Source organism: Lissotriton vulgaris, chromosome 5, assembly GCF_964263255.1.
Source record: "Lissotriton vulgaris chromosome 5, aLisVul1.2, whole genome shotgun sequence".
NCBI classification, from domain to species: domain Eukaryota; kingdom Metazoa; phylum Chordata; class Amphibia; order Caudata; family Salamandridae; genus Lissotriton; species Lissotriton vulgaris.
The window spans coordinates 1,499,132,257-1,499,149,578 of NC_141693.1; positions in this window are offsets into that span (position 1 = coordinate 1,499,132,257).

The following is a 17,322-nucleotide window of genomic DNA, read 5'->3' on the forward strand; positions in this document are numbered from 1 at the left end:
CCCGGCCCTGACAATAAAGTGCCGGTGCTGAGCACCGGAAAGCACCGGCACAAATTAAGCACTGCCATCGAGGGAAAATCATGGATTGTAGCCACACCACAAACGTAAAGAATAGTGCAGTGCCTGTAAAGCATAAATTAAATAATGTACAACTGAATACCAGGAAAGAATTATCAAAGTGTTAAAAGATGTATGTGAACAAGGCATCATTTAAAAGGTTGTTGCAACTCTTTGGTTATCTCCAATAGTTTTAGCAAGGAAAAAAACAGGATATTTAATTATGTGTGTTGATTTGAGGAGCTTGAACGAAGCAATGTGTGTAGATAATTTTCTATTGCCAAGGATTGAAGATTTGATAACAACAATTGGGTACTCCAGCTGGTTCACCAATTTGGATTTGAAAGCACCTATCACCAAGTAGAAGCAGATATTCAGTCTCACCATCTAACAACATTTGTCACTCCTGATGGAGTATTTCAATTTTGAAGGTTGTTTTTTGATCTGGCCTCGGCAGCAGCTGTTTTTCAGAGACTGGTGTTAGAAATGTTTGAGGACAACCCTCAGGTAGTCGTATTCCAGGATGACATACTGATTTCTTTCTAGTAGTGAAGTGGAACATGATAATATATTGGTTGAAGTTTTGAGCATTTTAGAGAAGAGGGGTGAGACATTAAGAAAGGACAAATGTGTTTTCTAAAGCAAAGAACATATTGTAACACAGTAAGGAGTTAAACCTAAACTGAGTCTGGTTAAAAGCAAAGTGGAATCCCCTGCTCCAGGAACAAAGAGGAATTGTTGTCTTTCTTAGCTATGTGTGAATTTTATTCAAAATTCAGAAAAGATTTGCCAAGAACACTGAATGTTGCAGACCACTCTTAAAAAAGGGAGCTACATTCATTTGTTCTAATTATTGTGAGGACATGTTTCAAAAGACAAAAAGTGTTTATCAGAGCACTAGCAGCCATTTATGGAAGGGAGGAAAACTATTGTGACGGTAGACACATGTGAGTATGGATTAGAAGCTGTTTTATCACAAAGCAAGGTACACATGAAAGGTTAAATGAAGCGGAAATATTCAGGAATTGAGAAAGAGCTTCTTGCAAGTGTGTGGAGTGTAGAGAATTTTAAACAATACTTATGGGGTAGGCCATTTGTTTTAAAGACTGATCATCACCCTTGGTAGACTTTTGTCAAGTAAGAAAGGGAAACATTTAACGGCCCAACATTTGGAGTTTACATTCACCATTGAGTACATTCCGGGAGGGAAGATCTGTAGAGCAGAATTTTTTTCTAGACTACCCCTCGAGGATGCTGAAGAACAAGATTGGGAAACAGAGATTGAAGAGTGTTTTGTGGCTTGCACAAATAATATTAATAATTGTATGAAAAAGAAGGAATGGGTGGATCCACTAACTAAAGATTAGATTTTGAGTGAAGTGATAACTTTGTTCAAAATGGGATGGCTTACGGAAAACAATTGTCAGCTGATTTGCAAATGTTCTGAAAAGTATCAGCTGAATGTTCCATTGAGGGCAAAATGGTAGTGTGAGGGAACAAATTGGTACCACCTGAATGTCTTAGGCAGAGAATAATTTCAACAGATCATACTGGTCATTTGGAATCACACATTAAAAAAAGGAAAATACAAAACAATAGTGTCAGAGAATGGATGGGAAAATTGAAGAGTATGTCAGGATGTGTGTGAGATGCAATAAGAGTGGCAAAGTGGTGGTAACTGAAGTTACGGTGGAATATTTTGTTCCTTCACCAAACAGAGCATGGCAGAGATTAGGAATTGATTTCTTAGGACTTTTTCATATCTTACCACATAGCAAGACGAATGTCATTGTTATAATTGGCCATTTGTCTAGATGGGTTGTAGTTGAATGAGTTAGTTTCCCAACTACCAGAAGTGTAATTACATGTCTAAAGAAAATTATTTTATCAGAAAAGGTTTCCAAGAGGGAATTTCAACTGACAATGGAGTGCAATTTGTTTCAACCGAAATGCTTCTGAATAAATGTGGGATTAAGCACATCAGGACTACTTTGTATCACCCACAAAATAATTTCAAAGTTGAGCCTTTTAATATGGTGTTAGTGGAGTGTATCCAAGCAGCACACTGGAGCAACATATGTGTTGATCAAGCAGTTAAGGATTTGGTGTGTTCTTATTGCACTACACCACATGTAGCTACTAATAAGAGACCATGCAAACATATGAGCAGAAGGAAAGCATCAGCAGAGTTATGTACATTTTGGATGGTAAAGTTGTTTCATGACTGGTATATAATGAAGGAGGTGTGAGAACAGCTGAAAATATCTCCAAAGAGATAAATAAGAAGAAAGTTAATAACAAATCTACTAATCAAGTGTGCAACTGGCAGTTGGTGATTGGGTACGGGTAAGAATCTTGTTTTGATGTCGAAGGGGTTGTAAAAATGTAAAGAAACGTAGCAAATATTTGAGTTAAGCAGGAATGTGCTAAAATTACAGGTAGGTATTGGTGGAGTATGTTCCATTTAGCTTTAGATCCCAGTATAATATTAAGATATTTCACCAGAATTTATCCCGTTAGGAATTTTAAGAAACATATTATTGAACATAACAGCAACAATATGATGGCAGAAAGGAAAAGTACAACATTTCACTCTAAGCCAAACAAATTACAGGATTACATTATTTCATGGAAATAAATGCATTGTTTTTGTTACTGCACATGACATCACATGCAATTAGTATGTTTGTTCAATTATTATTTTTTTTTCTCTCTGTAAAAAGTAGTATGACAGCTCGTTTTTGAATACCTTAATTACTTATATATTCAGTATTTTGAATATTTGTATCTTATAAGATTTTAACATTTGTTTAAAGGGGGGAGAAGTGTGGTGATGTCACTGGAAAAGTATGGAACACATTCTCATCTGTAGAATGTGATGTAGGTGTCTTCCATTCCTCTCCTTGACAGTTATTTTCAAAGCCCCTTTTGTACCAGATGTGTCATTTGCCCATCTCTAGTAAAGACTAATTCCAGCACCAAGAAGAATGGCAACTCATCTTTACACACTACCTGAGCTAGGAGTTTTAATGGAGTCACTTAACGTAAGTACTCATGAGACGCATGTGTACATGTCTATGCTTAGCCACCTGAGATGGAATTATGAGTGAGTCCAAATACTGATGAGGCTTTTAATGCAAACGCTTTGACTTTGTTCTGTACGAGGACTATTGAACAATTAAAGGACCTAAAAGAGAAGAAGTTCCACATAGTGGGATATATGGGGAAAGATATATAAACCTCACTTTTTGTTGTACAAACAGGCACCCACCAAAGTGGTGTGTACCTAAACAGTTCCACAAGGATTTTAAATGTGAACACAATCTCCTCAAGAGAACTCTGACCTATTTTATCTCCTAGAGCAGCTTACATTTACACTAACCTTCCCCCTCTCTTCCCACAGTGGGCTGCCAGATTTGCACCATCATCTCACACTGCAGTTAACATCACACACACCATCCCAGTGTACGATCATCCTCTCTTAACTTGATACATGTCCCAACTTCCCTCCCTAAACAGCGAATTCAGAAAGGCATCTGCTGCTCCCTGAACTGCATGCTTCACAACTGTCGGTCTGCAGTCAAACACTATCCAGAGATATCGGACGCGATCTTGTCCCATAATCTCGATATCCTGATCCTCATGGAAATGTGAATCAATGACTTGTCTAACCACGCTCTAGACCTTCTACTTCCTCCAATTACTCCATTTTGCATTGAGACCAGGAAGATAGACAAGTGGAGGTCTCACACTCATTCAAAGAAACTCCATGAGATGCAGGAGCCTCCCAACGACTCATTTTCAATGTTTTGAATTTATGTTGGTGGAAATGTCTGCATCCACCACCTCCAAAATCAGATTGAATGTGATTTACCATACATTGAGTGAAAACACCTTCATCGAGGAATGCATGGATCTCTCCACTCCTCAACATATCTGCTCAGAAACACTACCTTCCTAGGGGACTTCAACATCTACTGGAGAGACAAGTGTAACAGTTATGTGGACACTTTTACCCCCTTTCCTGCCGTGAAAGGCTGCCCTGCTATTGTCCAAAGTGCTTGATCACTTGGTATCCAACTTGATAATGATCTCAATCCTCACAGCCACATCGCAACCATGGCCAAAAGTGCACAGCACCAACATAGGCAGCTTTGGGACATCAGACAATTGATCCTGGAACAAGACCTAAAAACAGTAATGCAGCCTCTCCTTCTCTCCAGACTAGATTATGGAACAGCTCTTCTCCCAGGCATTCCCAAAGTTCACTTAGGCACATTGAGAGCAACACTGCATGCAGCAGTGCACTTTTTCTTAGATATCAAGAAATTTGTCAGCTTTTCTCTAGCCCAGCTAACCCTCTAATGGTTTCACATTTAAACAGGGACCAAATTCGAAATCACCTGCATTACCCATAGGACGCTGCACTCCTCTTTACCCTCCTATCTAAACGAGAAACTGAAAATCTTTGGAGTAAACAGGGGTTCTGAAAATGCTCAAGTCCAGCTCCATTAACCCCCCACATTCAGGAGAGCACGATACCTGAGCCAGTCATTCTCTGGTAGTGCCACAAGAATTGAAACGCTGCCTCCCTCCCTCCATCTAACAGCCTTCTAGCTGCCTTTACAAAGGACCTTAAGCTCCTCCTATTTGACAGACACCTTGTCTAATCACCCTCATCCATACTTAAGTACTCTCTCTACAAGACATATGACATAACATGTGTATTTGTAAAGCACACGTTCACCCAGAAGTGTATCTTGGTGCTTAATAACAGATGTTTATTGTTACCCAACTCAATGGTACTCATTTTATCCACCTCAGAAGGGTGAAAGGCTGAGTAGACCTGCCAGGATATGAACCTGTGACCAAGAAGTCAAGCACAGGCCCCCACAGTGGACGCATTAGTCCACTAAGCCACCAGACCCGGATATGAACTACCTTCGTTATGTGACCCCACTGTAAAAATAAATGCTTTAACTGTGTACGACATTTCACCAATTGCTACATTTCTCTCTTGTGGTAAATCCTGCATGCATCCACCAATGTAAATGTCTCAATTTAATTACAGGAACTCACTGTAACACATGTATCCTGCTACTGTTGTAAAGTGCTATGATGCCTTCTGGCTATTTCCACTCTATATAAAATTGCAAAAAATAAAATAAACAGGGACGGAGGGACTTTAGGAAGCAATATGTGGAGATAAAGGATTATAGTGACTAACACATATTACAAAGTGATAGGAAGAGAAGAATGGAAGTTGTAACTCATGTATCTGATATTGAATATAAATCAGGACTAAGAAGCATTGGTAAAACCAATATGTTGTTTTAGGTGTATGTGCTCATCATTGTCTAATGTATTTGGATGCACTAATAGAAAGCACAAAGTACCCAAGTATTGGTCACATGGCATGCTGTGTCAAGGACAGGATTATGGGTTGCGTGTTTTAGGCCACATCCATCATTAGATATGCCAGATCTCTAGTAAAGAGTGCTACTAATACATCTTTGGCCACACCCCTTTTAGAGAATCTTCATCTTCATCCCACTTAAAGCAGTGCCTGCACCTGTATCATTAAAGCCAATGAATCCTGTTACCACCATCCCGCTTTGAACTCACCTTAGGTCAAACCACCTCAAGTGGGCCACACAGCAGTGTGAGGTTCACAAGATGGACGATGAGGATCCTTGCACTTCCAGAGAACATTTTGCCTTTCTCACTCATGCGCAACTTCTTTTCACAGCTCTAAAGCTCTTGCCCATAGCAGAGTCTCTGATTGCAGTATGTACCAGAAAATAGCAGATTGACTTCTTACTTGCGGTATGTGAATTGTTATATGTTGCACAGTTCAAATTACTCCACTAGTAATAATATAATGAATTGGTTCTTATACAGTATTTATTGTGGTGTTTATAGTTTGCATATCAACTAGGTTATTAAGATAAACATAGAAAATACAGTGCCAAGTCATAGTGTGCTATGTAATGCACTTTGATTACATTCTTTAAGTGCCAGCTGGGGCCCTATCTACCTGCAAAGTAAGAGACTTGGCACAGCCCAGGTAGTGGCACTGTGTGCACCAGAAGTAAGGCAAACATAGCACTTGTTGGAAAGAACTGCATTTTGTCTAGTCACAGTTTTGACTGATCATAAAGTAGTGTATAGGGTTAATGTACCTGCTGCAAAGCACAACATGCAACATGCAACATGCAGATCACATATTTGACATTTATGTACTGGGTTACTGCTTTTGTCACAGAGATCCTTTTGTTACTTGCAAGTCATAAATTACTAAGGTTGCTAAAAAGTGCCTTTTTGGTAGTAATAAAATCTAATTTGTACAGACAATCCGACCACTGTAGTATGTTTTAAATCCTGACAGGGGCTGGCAAGGTCAAAAAAACCCTCCCTCCAAATCATAGTTTCTCCTATGCACTCCTATGCACTTGTGAAGTGATAACAATCTAGGTGCCTTTTGTTTCACTCAATTGTATTAGTGTGTGTTTTTTAGGCTCCAGATTGCTCTCACCCAGGATGAGGCTAACAAAAGCCTGGTTGATGGTCCTATAAGGGAGGCTTTTCTGTTGGGCTCACCTGCGATTGCCAAAAACAAATCCCCTTGCTCCATGCATAGTGCTGCTCTGAATAGAAACCAAAGTTAGGGGGTAACCATGCAAAAAGGGACACTTTCCTACTTACAATATCTGATTTCTGTTAAGTAAAGTATGCAAAAAGTGATGGATGAATTGCTTGAATTAAACTCAAACATTGGTAATAACTCAGGGCTGCGTCCCAATCCATTGATATTTTGCACACCATGCACCCTCAGTTTGGATCCAGCCCTATGCAAATCAGTCTTGATCTTGCTCCAATGGAAACAGTCCAGCCAGAACTACAAAGTTAAAATAATGATGGACTGGAATGCTGCCCCGAGTAATTACAGTGGCTGAGATTAATTCAAGCATTCCATCCACCACTTTTTGTATACTTAACTGAATGGAAATCAGATCATGTGTGTAGGAAAGTGCCCCTTTTTGCATGGTTACCCCCTAACTTTTTGCCAGATACCTGATGCCAACTGGACCGAGTGTGTGCTAGGACCCTGCTAACCAAGCCCCAGTCGCAGTGTTATTTCCTAAAACTTTACTTTTGTCTGAACTATTTGAACACCGCTGGGCCACCTGTAGATCCCTTGTAAAAGGCCCCTGTGACCAGAGAGGGTCTCTGAAGGGGTGCAGCATGCATTATGCCACCCTCAGAGACCCCTCACCTTAAAACCCACACACTGCCATTGTTGCCTGCATGTTTTGGTGCAGACCAAACTGAAGAGTTGACATGACACACATCCCTCTGTAACATGCCCACCAACACTGCCTGTGACATGGGTAAGTCACCCCTCTAGCAGGCCTTACAGCCCTAAGGCAAGGTTCCCTGTACCACAGTCGAGGGCATAGCTGCATGAGCAATAGGGCCCTTCAGTATCTGTGCCATTCACTGGCATTACAAGTGCAGCAGAACCATTTTGAGTATGTGAGCTGGGAATCTGTCATTACGAACTCCACAGTTCCATGATGGCTTTGCTGAAAACTGGGAAGTTTGGTATCAAACTTCTCAGCATAATAAATCCACACTGATGCCAGTATCGGACCAATTATAAAATGAACTTAAAGGGCACCTTACAGATGCCCCATGAAAAATGACTGACTTCTACTGTATTGGCTCACTGGTCCCCACCGGCCAGCCACTACCAGACAGGTTTCTGACCTCATGTGGTGAGAGCCTTTGTACTCTCGGAGGTCAGGAACAAAGCCTGCCCTGGGTGGAGGGGCTTCACCCCTCCACCCCCGGCAAGAACAGCCACACTTGGCAGTGAGCCTCTAAGGCTCTCACCTTGTGATGCGCTAATTTGGGCAGCTCCAACTTGTAGAGATGCCCACCCCCCTCTCCACGCCCCACCTTTGGTGACAGGATAGGTGGGAAAATTAGCAAACAGAGTAGGAGTGTCCACCTCAGCCTGGCACACCCCTAGGGTTGCCAGGAGCTGAGGTGACCCCTCTCTTGGAAATTCTATGGGGAATAGAAGAGCTGACTAAACCTACTGGCTTTCTGTCACTTTGAGTGACAGCATTTTGCTTGTGCACATTGGACTTAAAAGAAGTGTATTTCAGTTTTAATTCTTGTCATTTTTGTTTTTCATCTTGCTGTCCTTGTGAGTTTGAGTTACTGTAACCTTAATACATAATTTAAAGCTAATAGTGATTTTTCTTTGCATTAATAAGAATCAAAATTTTCTGTGGCGTGCATTATTTACAACAAAAAAGGAATTCCGTACTGGGTATGGTCACTAAGAAGCAACCATACTGTTCTATTAAAACGATATGTGATGAGGTTTTTTAATGTTTTTTTAATTTTATTTCAAGAACCAAGTTTAGTTGGTTGAATGACATGGTTTCTTTCTTGCTTCTTTTAATTTTTGTGACACATGCTTGCAATAAAAAAAAAATGAAAATAGAACCATTGCACTAGCTTGCTTTCGCAAGACCTATAGGCTTTGCAAAGGCTTGCTTGTAAATTGTAGTTATGAATGGCGTGACTCATATGCAGTAAGGAGACCAGAAGATATAATTGTATCCTCCGCGTACCCTTTTTCAACTTATATGCATTACGTATTGCTATAACTAATTCCGCTTATACATCATCAAATCTCCAATAAAACTAAAACACAAATTAATCAAATAAAGTTCAACTCGTAGTAAAACAAAGTTTCAGTAGCAATGCCCGGTCACAGTCAGATGCTTGCTGCTAAATGTTTTACCAGTTCCAGATAAAAGCATCTACAATATTGGTAACGGAAGCAGGCTCTTGACTTGCACCCAGGGGATCAGGTCACCATAGCAGGTATTTTCCCCCCACCATGCACACCATCCATCACCAGGACAGGTGGCCTGTGTCCTCACCTTCCAGCCCACATCTGTAATCAAAGGCAGGACCAGCCCACCTTGAGGAGGCCCAGGCCACCTACATTATACACCCTTCTCCAAACTTGTGGTATGACCTGGGACAAGACCTTCACCTTCATGCACATTCCCGAAGCCCACCCACCATCACCTCATATCAGCTCCTGTTCCGATGTGGTACATCCTACGTCTATATTTGTGTCATATCCACTCTCCAAATAAGTAAAATGTATTCTATAGCCTTCTATGGGATCAACCACCATGAAACCGTTCGTCTCTTGCTGCAAATATTTGATCGCTATAGATTTCCAGAGGTTCGACCTCCCAAAACAATTTCACCTCAAACTCCTTAGGAACTTAAAGTTGATGTATGCCATCCACTGTGTGAGCAGGAGACGCGTGTTGCAGCTCTCTTGCCTTATACATCACTCGTGGCAGTAGCCCCAGCCACCCTTCCCCCAGCAGATGTCACTCATCCATTGGCTCTACTGTCCGGGACAGCCTTCAGCATGCCCAAGGACCCCTGTCATCATCATAAGCAGATCTACCCCTCACACACCTCTGCTTACATTTCTTTATGTCAAATCTATAACACTGAATAATAAAGTAGGGGTTTCATGTTTTTATAAGTTTAAAGATGTTGCCAGAAGAAATAACTACTTTATTTTGTGGAAGATGATAACCTGCAATATTTGTTTCTTAGTGGGGTAACCTAACCATAAATCTACTGCATGGTCATCAGCTAGGTGGGGCCAATGATAGATGCGTAAGTCTTTCTTTTGCATTGTGTTATCAAATATTTGATAAAGCGGGCATTTAGTGTACAATCACTTTCTGTTTGTAATTTCTCTAGTTTCAAACCTCTTATTTAAAAAAATGTTCCAAGCAATCAAGAGATGTTCTCTTTGGCATATTATAGCACTTCTAACATAGATTATACCTGAGGAGGGATAAGTTAGGGAAGGACACATGTAGAATAATTCCCTGCTAGCTACTTCATGTGTGCCTCATTCCACACTGGAATATTTATTCTGCAGCAGACTCTAGTTTGTCCAGTAAGATGGAGGGGAAGGGGGGCTGGGAGAATTGAACTTCAGATGTTCTAACAATAATGCTATAATAAAATGTTAAAATACATTACACACAAGCACGGCAAATGAGATGGCTTTCAGGGGTAGTTGAACGAGAGAGGAATGTCGATTGATGGGGGTACTAAGTGAAAGAAAACAGACTAGTTTTGAAAATAACCAAAGTTTTGAAAGACTTTCAAGATAATGAGAGGGAAAACGTGTGTGTTTTTGTTTCTTTGTACATCAAATTCCTGGTGAAATCTGACAAACACCTCACCATTTGGAAACAGGCCATGGTCAGGTCGCTGCTTAAAAAACCCAATTTAGACCCGTCTGGCTTGGCCAACTATCGCCCCATCTCCCTGCTCCCATGGGTGAGTAAGGTCTTAGAAAAATATATTAATCAACAGCTAGTGAACTTCCTGGAAAATCATCACGTACTAGACCCCACCCAGACGGGCTTCAGACCGAAACACGGGACCGAGACCGCTGTCCTCATGGTCACCGAGGAAGCTAGAAAAATCCTGGATCAAGGAGGATCAGTGGCAGTGATCCTCCTTGATCTAAGCGCGGCATTTGACACGGTCAGTCATGACACCCTACTGGACCGTTTGTCCTGCGCCGGGATCAAGGACAAAGCCTGGACATGGTTTAAATCCTTTCTGGAGAACAGATCCTTTAGGGTCTTTGAGGGTGAGTCCATCTCCTCTAGCAGACCTCTAAAGTGCGGAGTTCCTCAGGGCTCCTCTCTGAGCCCCACACTCTTCAACCTGTATATGAGGCCACTGGCTGATGTCGTCCGCCCATTCGGAGTTAAGATCATCTCCTATGCGGACGACACGCAGCTGGTGGTCTCACTGGCGCAGGAGACTACCCGGCCTGCGTCAGGTGGGCTTAGAGAATGCCTAGAGGAGGTGAAGACCTGGATGTCTTCATCATCCCTCAAGTTGAATGGGGATAAAACAGAGCTGATGCTCTTAGGCCCCCCAGATCTTGGCCTCCCCCCTCCTTGTGGCCTCCTTGTCTAGCACCCCCCCCCCCCCAGCCCCCAAGAACAATATTAAGAGCCTCGGAGTGTGGCTAGACAGATCTCTGTCCTTCAACGCTCAAGCCACAAAACTATCAGCCACCTGTTTTGGCATCATGAGGATGCTAAATAAAATCTTCCCCCTCCTCCCCCTGGGAGCCAAACAGGTGGCCATACAAGGAAGAATGAGTGGGTGGATTAATGAGTGGGTGGATGAATTAGTAAATAGACAGGTGGATAGACAGGTGAAAGGATGGCAGAATAAAGGGATGGATGGATGGCTAGATGAGCGAATGGATCAGTGGATGGACAGGTATAAGTATGGCAGAGTAATGGGATGGATAGGTGTATAGACAGGTGAAGGAATCGTAGAGTAAAGGTATTGACAAATAGGTGTATGGACAGGTCAAAGGCTGGCAGAGTATAGGGATGAATGGATATTTGGATGGACAGGTGAAAGGATGGCAGAGTAAGGGGATGATGGATGAATTTAGGTGAAGAATGGATTTGGGAGGATGGAGGGATTTGGGAGGATGGAGAGATTTGGGTGGATGGATGGATGACAGAGTGGACGGAAGGATCGATGGATGGCAGAGTGGATGGATTGATGGAATAGGGAAGGCTGTAGGAATGGGTGAAAAAATGAATGCATATAAGACTGTAAAAGTGATAAAGTGGAAACCAGTGTGTGAATGGAAGGGTAAAACAATGAATAGATTGATGCTTGGTTAGATGAGATTGAGGAGGTCTTGTAGGGGAGGGGTCGGCACATTTGCTTTGTACCATCAGAGATTTCATTTTGAAGTGGGGGAACTTTAATTTTCTGACTAATCCCTTGTGGTCCAGTATGCTGGCTCATTTCTAGAAAAGAATCATTGTCTTGGCTCCGGCTTTGTGCGTGGAATGCGTGATTAAAGGCATCTGTCTGTCAGTAAGAGCTGATATCCATGAAAATTCAGTCCTTCACCTCCGGTGCTGCAGGAGTCTTGAACAATAGCAAAGGCATAAGACAATATCAGAGGACATGGAGGAGTCCATCAGGAAAGAGGCACATTTCTGGAGGCAAGAATCCTCAATGTTACTTTGAACTGCATTTTACATTCTGCCCGTGGCCCCTAAATGCCAGATTAGACATTGCCAGAGTCACACTGCAGAAATTTCCTTTCCATCAATAAACGTCTTTCCAAGTGTAATACAGTACTGGAAAGGCTGTTTGTTAAGCATGCCACAATGAACTGCAAAATACCTAAGCCTGGACCTACAGACGGAATTGATTGAGATCCTCTTTTAATAGTCAAAAAAGACATTATAGATGATATCAACAGAGCAACTTTTATCAATTATGTGCAGTACTCAGGACATTGCTAAGGTGGATCATCTCAGTTAATAAGTCTGCTATGTGTCAATTGACAAGGATGAATGTGCCACTCCAAGACCCCTAAAAATACATGAATCTTTCCTGGGCTTTGTGAAAGTGGATGATCAGACAGCCAGAGATTTAGAAGAGGTGATCAAGAGCTATATGGATGACAATAGGTTAGAAATTTCAAAACTACATGGCGCCAAAAACATTAGCAGTATCTATGCAGGTGTGCAAGCTAAAATCAAGGTCAGGCAAGCAAAAGCAGCATTTGCTCACTGTGCACACATAACTTGAATTTAGTCTTGCATTGTTCCATGTCAAATGTAGCTACAGTAGGAAATATCGTTGGCACCGTGGGGTTAATATACACTTTTCTTTTGGCACAGTGCCAAGTGCTGGCATAGGCTTTCCTGTTCTGAACCACCCTAACAGTACAACCTTAAAAATGCTAACTCCAACTCAATGGTCATCTTGATAAAATTGTAGAAGAATATACTTTACAGGACAAAACAGATGAAATTGATGAAGCAATGGCTATGAGGACACAAATCAAAAAGTTCCAACTTGTTTTTTTAGTTGTACTGCTCACAAAAAGTATGAAATCTGTCCACTGTTTCTATTCTTATTCAGTCACCTAAGGAATACCTAAGAGTTGAGTCTAAACTCCTTCAAACTGCCTAAAAGTATTATTGGTAAATTGTTTATAAGAGTCCAGGAATGAGTTTGAATCGATTCACAAAACTGCCAAAGACATAGCCAAAACATGGGGCATATGTGAGGAATTTGAGGAAAACCGTCTACGTAAAGCTAGTTCCATGATGAACTTTGTCAAGACCACAGACTTGCAACTACAAAAGACACTTTTAAAGTTAACTGGGCATAGCCACGACACAACTAGAACACCGCTTTGAAGTACTCCACAAAGTTACCAGTTTTCCTGCCAGCGACACCATCTTCATCTACAAACGGTGACCTTTACATTACTGAAGACAATGTGCCCAAGTATTTTAGCTCTGAGTTGCCACCTATATTCAGAAACCAACTATTAGCTTTCAGAGATTGCCTGAATTTTGACATTGCAATGAAAACAACTGTTAAAGAAATACCTGAACTTCTTACGATTGATAACGATGTACTATCTTCCATATGCCCAGACATTTGTACAGCCTATCTGCTCTTTTTGACCATTCCTGCTGCTATCTCAAATACTAAGGGCTCATTTTCCAAACTGAAGCTCATAAAGCGTTTTTTGAGAAGTCTAAAGTCTCATGGACGGCTCTCTGGACTCTGTGTTCTGCCTGCGAAAATGAGCTTGCAGGAAAAATTAAGTGTCTCCAACACTGCTGATGTCTTTTCACAATGGAAACCACATACAAAATCATTATACTAAATGAAGGGAACTATGATTCGAAACAGTTGCAGAGTCTGAGGCACATGGTGTTCAGAGCAACTGAGTACATATGTGAGATTTATTAACCATCTAAGAACTGTTTGACTTGGCTATGTTAGAACCGTAACAGTGCAACATGCTTTAGTGTTTTCCATGCCTGCCTGATTATAAGGGAAGGCCTGGCTGTCTAAGTTACTCCTAATGCACTTACGCCTAATTTAGAGTTTGGTTGACAGGTACTCCGTCACAAATCAAACATGGCAGATAAAACAACCCCAATATTAAAAGTGCACTAGAATATAATACGGTGTAAGGGATTTCCGTCACATTAGTGATTGAGTAGGATGGGATATCCGTCACAAGTTCATTAGAATATAATACATATGTGATACAGTGCACGGGGTATCTGTCACATTTGTGGCTGGAAGAATACCTGTCTGTCAAACTCTAAATCAGGTTGTTATTCATTGGTTTAAAGTGAGATAGTCTCAACAGGCTGAGTGTTCAAGTAAAAAGATATTTGCAATGCTTATTTGAGTTGGACGATTGTATTTTATTATTTATAGTGGAGAACTTGATGTCAATGTGCCACCTTAAAATGACAATCTTAGCAAGCGCTGGGGTGCTGGTACATGTTTAATGTAAAATAATTGCTAATATCTAACATTGTAGATAGATCTGTGCATGGTCTTTGAACTCCTATTGACCAAAGAACGCTTCTTCTTACACATGGAATGGCTATTAGTGCAGGCACAGCAATCAAGCCAAGAAGGCTACTTTCTTTTATTTATTTTCATTTGAGGCTCATATTTAGTTGTTTGGAGAGGAAATACATTTCACAAATATGCCATCTGGCTGGTGGCTCAGGGAGGAGGAGTGAACTGTGCACACTAAGTGTGCAGGACTGCTTAGTTGGCATTCTCGGGCCGGCCAAACAGTCATGCACACTTTGCATGTTCCCCACCCAGGCTGCATTACAGCCTGGGTGGGGAACATGCACAGGCTCCCTGTCCCAGTCTGAGTGCCAAACCATGATGCTCAGACCAATCACTATGCTGTATGTGATTGGCTCAGGGGAGCCTGTGTGCTTCCAGACACTTCAGCAACGGCGGAGAAGAGACGGAGGCAGGCGGCCGCGGCGCAAGGAGATAAGTGGTTTTAAAATAAATATTATTTTGTTTCCCCTCACCCCCGTAATTCCTGCCTTCATTCCCTGTCATCCACCACAGTTTAATACAAAAAATATATAGCAGTACTTATTCACTTCAGTTGATCAAACTGATACCAAGGTTGTTGGAGTTTTTTTTAACTACATGTAATATTGAATGATGGATGAGCATTCACAGTTTTTTTCTGGTTCACTTGATCCGGCTTGAATAAATGCAAATGCCTCCAACGCAATGGGTGTGCATAGAAGCAGTTGCCGGTGGCATGATAATAGGTGAACTGAAAGTTGTGGCTTATCAAGGTGTGGCTGTGTTATCAGTGGTGGGAGAGGGTCCCTTTTCCTTGCTTCCTCTGGGACACTGGTAGAGTGGTGCAGAGTGGAGTGGCGTAGAGAGGCATTGTGTGAAATGGGATGGCATAAAGTTTTGTGCAGTAGTGTAGATTAGAGTATCATCGGGTGGCATTGTGTGGGGTGGAATAGCAGGGAATGGAGTGGCGTGAAGTGGAATAGAGTGGTGTAGAGAGGAAAAGAGTGGCATAGAGTGAAATATAGTGGTGTAGAGTCGAATTGCATAGAGCAGACTGGCGCTGAGTTGAGTGGCATAGACTTAGGTGGCTGGTAATAGAGTGTCTCAAAGTACAATGGCACATAGTAGAGTAGAGCAGTGATAATATTTACACTTCTGCTCAACGCGCATAAAATTATACCAATATAAAGTACACTCAAAGAAAACACTGGGATGAAATGTCAAGTGAACACAGGGCATGTCATTTTTCAGGTGGAAAGGGAGCACACGAGGGAAATGGATGGAAGAGAGCCAGGTTCTGTCAAAATCAATATCATTATCAAAACCAAAGTGCTATCCAAGGAGGAGGACCAGGAGAGGTAATAGGGCAGAGAAGAGACTAATGAACAATGAAGAAAACATGGTAAAATTACTGAAGTCACCAGAAGCATGCTAGATAAACCACTACTAGTCGAACTATCTATGAGTTTTTAACAGGAAATCTGAATATAATTGACAAAGGTGTATGATTTTTGTAAGTAAAATTGTAAATTTGTTTAATTTTATGATTAATTTGTTTACATTTACAGAAAAGCTAACATTTTCTTTTGAAGTTTTATAGGTTGAAAAATAAATATTAACGAAATATAATACAAATCTGCAATGACTTCAAGTGCACCTAGTGATTATGCAGTCAAGGATATTGAGAAAATAGCATTATTAACTTCATTATCTCATGATACTTACTCCTGTGATCAGGTGGTATAAGACCTTGAAATTACAGCTGATTTAAATCATGGCACAACACTTAAGGTAAGATCAAAATTAGTTCCTAATGCTAGTGACTACAATTTAATTGAGAACTTTGAAAGCAGAGGGATTTTGAATTGTGAGAAATCAAATTGGGAATCAAACAATTGTATTGTTAAAAAAAGTAATTTAGCAAAGACACCAATCACATACCTCAAAACACAGCTAAAGTGTTGAAAATGCAATGAATGCCGGTCGAAGTGCAGCGCTGATTTTATTAGACCTCAGTGCTGCCTTCGACACGGTATCCCATGACATCTTTCTGTGTCGGCTGAAAGCGATAGGGATTACGGGAGCCGCCTTAGAGTGGTTCCGCTCATTCCTTGAGGAGAGATCTTTCCGGGTCTCAGCCCCACCATTCATCTCTAAATCCTATCACATCGGTCATGGGGTCCCGCAGGGCTCTGCACTTAGTCCATCACTGTTCAACCTTCATGTGCAACCCCTGGCCGATGTAGCAAAAAAGTGGGGCCTTACGCTGGTATCGTATGCAGACGATACCCAGCTGGTCATTACCTTATCCGAAGGACCATCTGACTCAGCCACCAGGTTCAGAGATGGAATGACAGCTGTTGCCCAATGGATGACGGATAACTACCTGCAGCTGAATGCCAGTAAAACGGAGGTCTTACTGGCAGGGAAGGACACTGCTCTCTGGAATGAGCACTGGTGGCCGGCATAGTTGGGTGAAATGCCAACACCAACGACCCTTGTTAACACATTAGATGCTCGTAAACAAACCTCCCCAGTGCTGTGCTGTCCATTGGAACTAGTGCTGAATGAACGTTCAATGGACGTGCGCAGCACTGGGGAGGTAGTGCTGCCGTCGGCCGTTGGTATAGGCGCAGCATTTAAGGGGTTAAGAATCTGGGAGTCTGGATGGACTCCTCACTTACCTTCCAGACCCATACTAAGAGAGTGGCTGCTACTTGTGTGGGTCTGTTGAGAGGTCTCTAGCCCATCCTTAAA